Source organism: Acanthochromis polyacanthus, chromosome 5 (genome assembly GCF_021347895.1).
Source record: "Acanthochromis polyacanthus isolate Apoly-LR-REF ecotype Palm Island chromosome 5, KAUST_Apoly_ChrSc, whole genome shotgun sequence".
NCBI lineage: Eukaryota > Metazoa > Chordata > Actinopteri > Pomacentridae > Acanthochromis > Acanthochromis polyacanthus.
Window position 1 is genome coordinate 39,831,894 of NC_067117.1, and position 6,374 is coordinate 39,838,267.

The following is a 6,374-nucleotide window of genomic DNA, read 5'->3' on the forward strand; positions in this document are numbered from 1 at the left end:
ATGGTGACCACAGGTTTACTTCACTATGTGCAGTTCTGGTCATAATAAAATATAAAAATCACAAGGTGTTAGAATGTGTTATGTGTGTTTAGTTTGTGCAAAAGCTGATTGAGAGAACTGTTGATGCATTAGCAGCTTTTCAAACCTTTAGTTTGTGGTGGTTGCATTATTTCATTCATCCCATTTATGTAAATGAGAAAAGACAAAATGCTTGATTTTGTAATGCAATGCATTTCACGATATACTACAGCCATGGGGGAAAAAACATTAGTGCCAGTACCACTAAAGGTTTATTACCTAAAGAAAACAATGGACACAACAACAACAAATTCAGCTGATTACATAATACTTTGTCCTGTTTGACATGCTTCAGCTTCATTGTATTCCAGGGTATATAAGAGGCCATTTCATGTCATAAGCAGCACTGTACATGTGAAGGCCTTCAATGGTTTCCTGCTGACATTCAAGCTGTAGCACAGCTCAGAAGTTGTCAGCTCTCACATAACACCTAAAACTAAAGAATTATGTGAAGCCACAAAGGCAGCCATCCTGGCACTGCTGGAAATTGGTTTGAGTGAGAGACAGGAGGCAAAAAAACCCCCAGAAGATCTCCCAGACAGCCGTTCATTACACCCAGAAAAAAAGCTGAACATGTTTCTACCAAACTGCTAGCTGGTCACAGCAGGAAACGTCTTTCTACCCCACAAGATGACCATGCGCTCATCCGTTCCTGTATCAGGAATCATCGTTACACCTCCAGGGAACTTAAAAATGAGTGAACACTGTGAAGAAATGTGACTTGTTGGGCAAGGACAGTTGGAAATTTACTTGTTGAAGCTGGTCTGAAGTCTCACAGGGCAGGAAGAAGCCCTTCATCAAGGAAAGGCAGAGGAAAGCCCGGTTACTTCTTGCTGGGATCACAAGGATTGGACTGTTGATGATTGGGCTAAGGTTCTCTTCAGTGATGAATCCAGTTTTCAGTTGATATCTAATCCAGTCAACTTACTGTTTTGGAGGAAGCCTGGAGAAGCAACAGACCAGACTGTCTGCCCCTACAGTAAAACATGGGGGTGGATCAGTGACCATCTGGGGTTGTTTCAGTCTGGGTGGAACAGGGCGAATGAACCAAGTCATGTACAGGACTACTCTGGAAAACAGTTTTCTTCCATCAGCTGAAAAACTCTTTCCTGTCTCTAATGACTGGATTTTCCAACAAGACAAGGTCAGTTAAAGCCTGGATGGAGAACCAGAACATTGGAACCATGCCTTGGATGCTCAATCACCAGATGTAAATCCAACTGAAAACCTGTGGGAAACCATCAAACGCTAAATGGAGAACTACAAGCCCCAAAACGAAGCAAGTTTGTTTGAATTAGTGCAACAGGAACGGGCTGCTGTGATCAGAAGCTGGTGAAGAACATGCCAAGTCACATGGCTGCAGTCATCAGAAACAATGGTTATGAATCAGTACTAACTCCTGTGTGGATCATGAGACTAAAACAGACAGAAAAGAAAACATGGAATCCTAAAAGCTGTTTTGGCAGAACAATGCCATAGCTATTGATGGAAGAACTGAAGTGATTTTGGTTATTATCAAGAAAGCCATGGAAAATGGCCAAATATCAGCTCTTTAATTAAACTCTTATGAGCTATTTTTGCTGTTGTCATGATATTTGTCCAAACAAATGTACTTTTAGTTGTACCAGGCATTAAAATGAACAAGAAACTGAAGAAATCAGGGGTGGTCTAATCCCTTTTCCATGGCTATATCTTTCAATATGATCATGGAGTAGAATCAACACATCCTGCAACAGTCAAACTATTATACTTTCTTAAAAACCCCACAGAAAATGTTTCAACAAAGAAGCATATTGTTCTTGTTATTGCACCTGTGTATTCCATATTCAGTTAAGCGAAAAGAAACACAAATTTGAGCTATTGCACAAAAACACAGGTGACCTAAATCAAAGTTAGAAAAAAATTAAAAATCCATTAAGAGATTCAGTCACATTGCATGAATATTAAAGTCTTTATAATTGCAATGTTGTGTTAAAACCACAAGAGGGAGCCAGCATCATAGATTAAAAAAAGAGAAAAAAGGAAGGTTTTCCATGTGTTAACCTTTGCTTTAAGAAATATCCACACAGCCAGCTATAATAATCAGTAATGAAGATATGCATGAATCACAAACTGGCTTTTCTTTTGCACCATTCTTTTCAGTTAAAGTTGTTGAATGTCCCTCTTTTTAAAATGTCTTTTGATCACCCTGAAACAATCTTAGTTATGCAGGTTTAAATACTTTCAAATGAGCCGAGTAATGAAACTTGATCAATTAACTTTTTACCTGTTAAGTTTATTGTATTTAGTGTATTAGTGTGTCCTGGGATGCAGCAGGCTTATTTGTGGCCTTTTTGTGTGGACAATGTTCTCCTTGTGCCTCCCAAAGTCCAAAGACTGTATGGATTAACTGATTTCTCTGAATTGATCACGGGTGAAAGTGTAAGTGGTAGTTTGTCTTTCTGTGTTAGCTGTGTGGTGGACCAGGGTGTCCTGGGTGTACCCCCTCTTTGCCCAATGTCAGCCGGGATAGACTACAGCCCCCTGCGACCCTCTACAGAATAAAGCTGGTGTAGCTGATTAACATCGGGCAGTGGGGTGAGTGTGCAGACCTCTACATGTACCTGTACTGCAAACTTGTCAAACAATTTATTGATCTACTTTCCATATTTTAACAACAGTCGGGGCTCAACAAGTAGCTTGATAATATGACAGATTTGTCACATATTCTTTTTGTTAGCAGTACAAGAGCTTTTTGTCCAAAACAGAGATTCAGAGTCAGTTCTCAAAAGAAAATAATTTAGTAAATTGTTGAAAAAGTTTATCTTTACTGCTGTGAAATGTACATTAAAACACAGTAAGATGGCACCTGCTTCTATCCTGCTAGTTTGGATAACGACCCCATCCCTTCATATTTACTTCCTCTCTACACCCTTGCCTCACTTAAACCCCTAATTGTCGGTGATCAGATATGCACCGGGCTGACTCGGAGTGGCGGCTTGACAAGTGCAATCATCCGGACAGCAGGGTTTGAGGTGGATGGCAGCTACCCCAACTCCTCAGCTGGGGCCCCAGCATTGCAGGCCCTTAGGGGTCTACTCGCCACTGGCCACCACTGACTGACTGGACCAGTGTGGACTGATTGGGGCTGGGTGGTGGGGTGCTGGTTTGGTGAAGGAACATGATGGGGGCAAGTGCTGTGTGGTCAAGGGCAGGGTTTAAGGAAAGAAAGGGTGGGGGATGAATTGGGGCTATGTCCAATCATGGATAACAGGGTGAGGGGAGTGGGATAGAGAGGGGGGAGTAGGGGAGAGGGGTGGGGAGGTGAAGACGCAATGTAGCGAATTATCTAAAAGGGTTGTGAAGAGCACGATCTGGAGTCCTTCCAAATGACTAGCCCTGCATTATACATTCTAATGGCCAAGCCCCCAGGGCGCGAGGCCCATGTCGCTGCTGTTGTCACTGACCAGACCTAGATTCACCCTGCCAGCCAACGACAACAGCCATCCTCAAACGGCAGTCCAGCTCTCTTACAGCCCTCCTCTGTCCCTGGTGGCGTGGCATGAATCTGGAGCCATGAGATTATGCAATGCTGTTCAGCTATTGAGAGCCCACTGAGAGCCCTGACAGATAATTGGCTGAGCCCAAAGCCGTGCAAATGTTTTAGTGTCAACTCCAGTTGATTGGATAATGGGTAATTGCATGCTGCATTTCATTTAGTGATATGCTGCTGGTGTAGCAGGGACAAGTGGAGGGGTTGGACACAGAAGGCGGAGTGGGGGTATTTAGGCATGCTGCATTTTTGCAGCCTGTTATTTCACACTTAGTCTGTTGCATTTGTTTGGGTTTAGAGTCTGGAGAGATCACAGATTTCTATGAACTGCTGGTGCAATTAAAGAGTTATATTTTTCAGTTTTTACAATGAATTTCTAAATTAGCAATCAGAGGATGCTGCATGTCGTTCCTCATGGTGCAGCTCGGCTTCCCTCTGACTCTATGCAAGCTTTTAAGTCCAAAGTCTATCCTTTGATCATGGCATGTCACCTCTACTTAAGAGCCCGGTCTGCCAGCTCTTCGTCTTTTCTTTCACTTGACATGTTGTCTCGCATTAAATACAAGGCTTGGTATTGTACACTAAGAGGAAGTAGCACTGGCCTTAAGGTAGCCTGGCACATCTCTGTGTCGACTGTGTGGGTCAAGTGTAGCATATACTCTGTAATAGCCCCTCACTTCACACTTTGTGTCACTGTGATCACATACCTTTGTTTTCTCCTATAATTCATTCCAAAGGTAAAAGCTTTTTTTTCTTTTTTTCTTTTTTTTTTAAATTCTGAGAATTTAAATAGAACCAGCTTTCCGGAGCTAATGTGAAAATTCCTCCCATACTGGACTTGGATGTACCTGAGCTGCATTATTGCTCTCAGAGAAACGCAGCATGAGGGCTGTGCTTGCTGAATTCCACTTGAGTCGCTGTATTGATTGTGCTTTAACAGATGTCTTTCTGCTGTTAGCTGGTAAAGTCAGAATGTGCAGAGCTATTCATATCGACTGATGGATTAACTGGGCTGTTGAAAGGACACGTATGAATATTGTGTTTGTGCATTTGCGCCTTTTGTTGATATTGATTCTGCCTTCGCCAAGATCCACACACGATAGCAGCATGTTGTGCTTGATTCTTAATGACAACCTTTATCACACTCTGATAAGTTTTTATAACACCTGCAAGTCAAAGCTAATACTTATATATTTCTTATTAAATACTAATATTGTTTTTCTAGTTACGAAAAAGCACACAGGTAATTAGTCTGTCTGGGCTTTTCTACTGCAGTACACTGTTAATTCTACAATTTCCTTCAGCAGATGCTTTTTTCCAAAGTGATGTACATCTCAGAGTAGATACAACACAAGCAAGGATCTAGTCACTGTTAAATAATGTAGGGGAAAGATAGACAACTTCTCACACTAATCCTACTTAGTCTAATACATCACACTTATTTCCAGTTTTAAGTCAAAGAAGATACAGTTGAGGGATATGCTTTTGCTCCAATCTGTACTCATTCATTAAAACCTCATATGGGTATGTTATTGTCTGCCTAATCTTGTTTAAACTAAACAAACAGTTTGTTCTGTAGGAGTTTGAAAAGGGCATTTGTCATAATTTATGGTGACTCATAAGCAATAGATACACAAAGAACGGATCAAGAAAAGTTTGACTAACTGTAGTTCTTCATGTCACATACGTATGAATATTTGGATTTTGTGCTACTGTCATGTACTCTTGTCATGTAGAGATGGTAGTGGAAACCGGAGTTGAGGAGAGTTGAGCAGCCACGTGGTCCAAGCATCTGCCAAGTTGTGACAGACTAAGTGAGTCTGTGGAGAGCATCTATAACCTCCCACTGGGCTGTCTGATGCTTCCTTCCCCTCAGTTTCTCCTGGGCCTATCGTGGCCAGATCACTCTGTGAGGGTTTCATTTGGGTTTGGACCCAGATGCAGAACATGGAGAGTATGGTGGAAAAAAAAGGAGGTGATTAATTAAAATGAAAGTCTTAGAAAGAGCAGTGGAGCAACGGCTGGAGGACAGTATGGAGCGACCAATGTAGAGCTGAAGACTGCACACATGGAACACTGGAGCACGTTTGAACAGAGGTAGTGGGAAAACAAGCACGGCACATAGGGGGGTGTACACAGGAGAGGTCAAATAGGAAAATAGGAATCTCAAAGTCACTAGAAGTAAAATACTCATCTGAATCACAGAAGATCAAGGCAAAGACAAGGTCCAGAAGCCAAACGGAGAAAAGCCCAGGGTTTTATGGAGGAGCTGATTATCTGCAGGTATGCTCAATCAGACTGTGACAGAGAGCCAAGCCACACCCTCAGCCACATACCAAAGGTAGCCAGGGGGAGAGTGAAAAGGGAAGATACAGAGGGGAGCACAAACCAAACCAACCTAACCCAAAACATGAAACAGCTCTGTCAGACTGTTGAAGGTTTAGTGTGGCTTCACTAAACCTAAAACCAGTCAGCCTGGGTGAACGCAGAACTGGTAAATCAATGGGTTTACAAGTGTTACGACCTAACCACGGTCAGCTGGGTGTAACTAAAACAACCAGATGTAATTGATTTAGTAAAGCAATTTATTGCTCAGTGACAGAAATAACACAAAAATGGTCAAACAAGGAAAACAGGGCTGGTGGATGTTAAATCAAATAACCAAATAAAAGCTAACAGAGTTTTTAAATGGGCCAAACACAAGTAAACAAGTAAACTCCTTAGCTAAATGTAAGTATCGTAACAACACCCACACCAAACAACA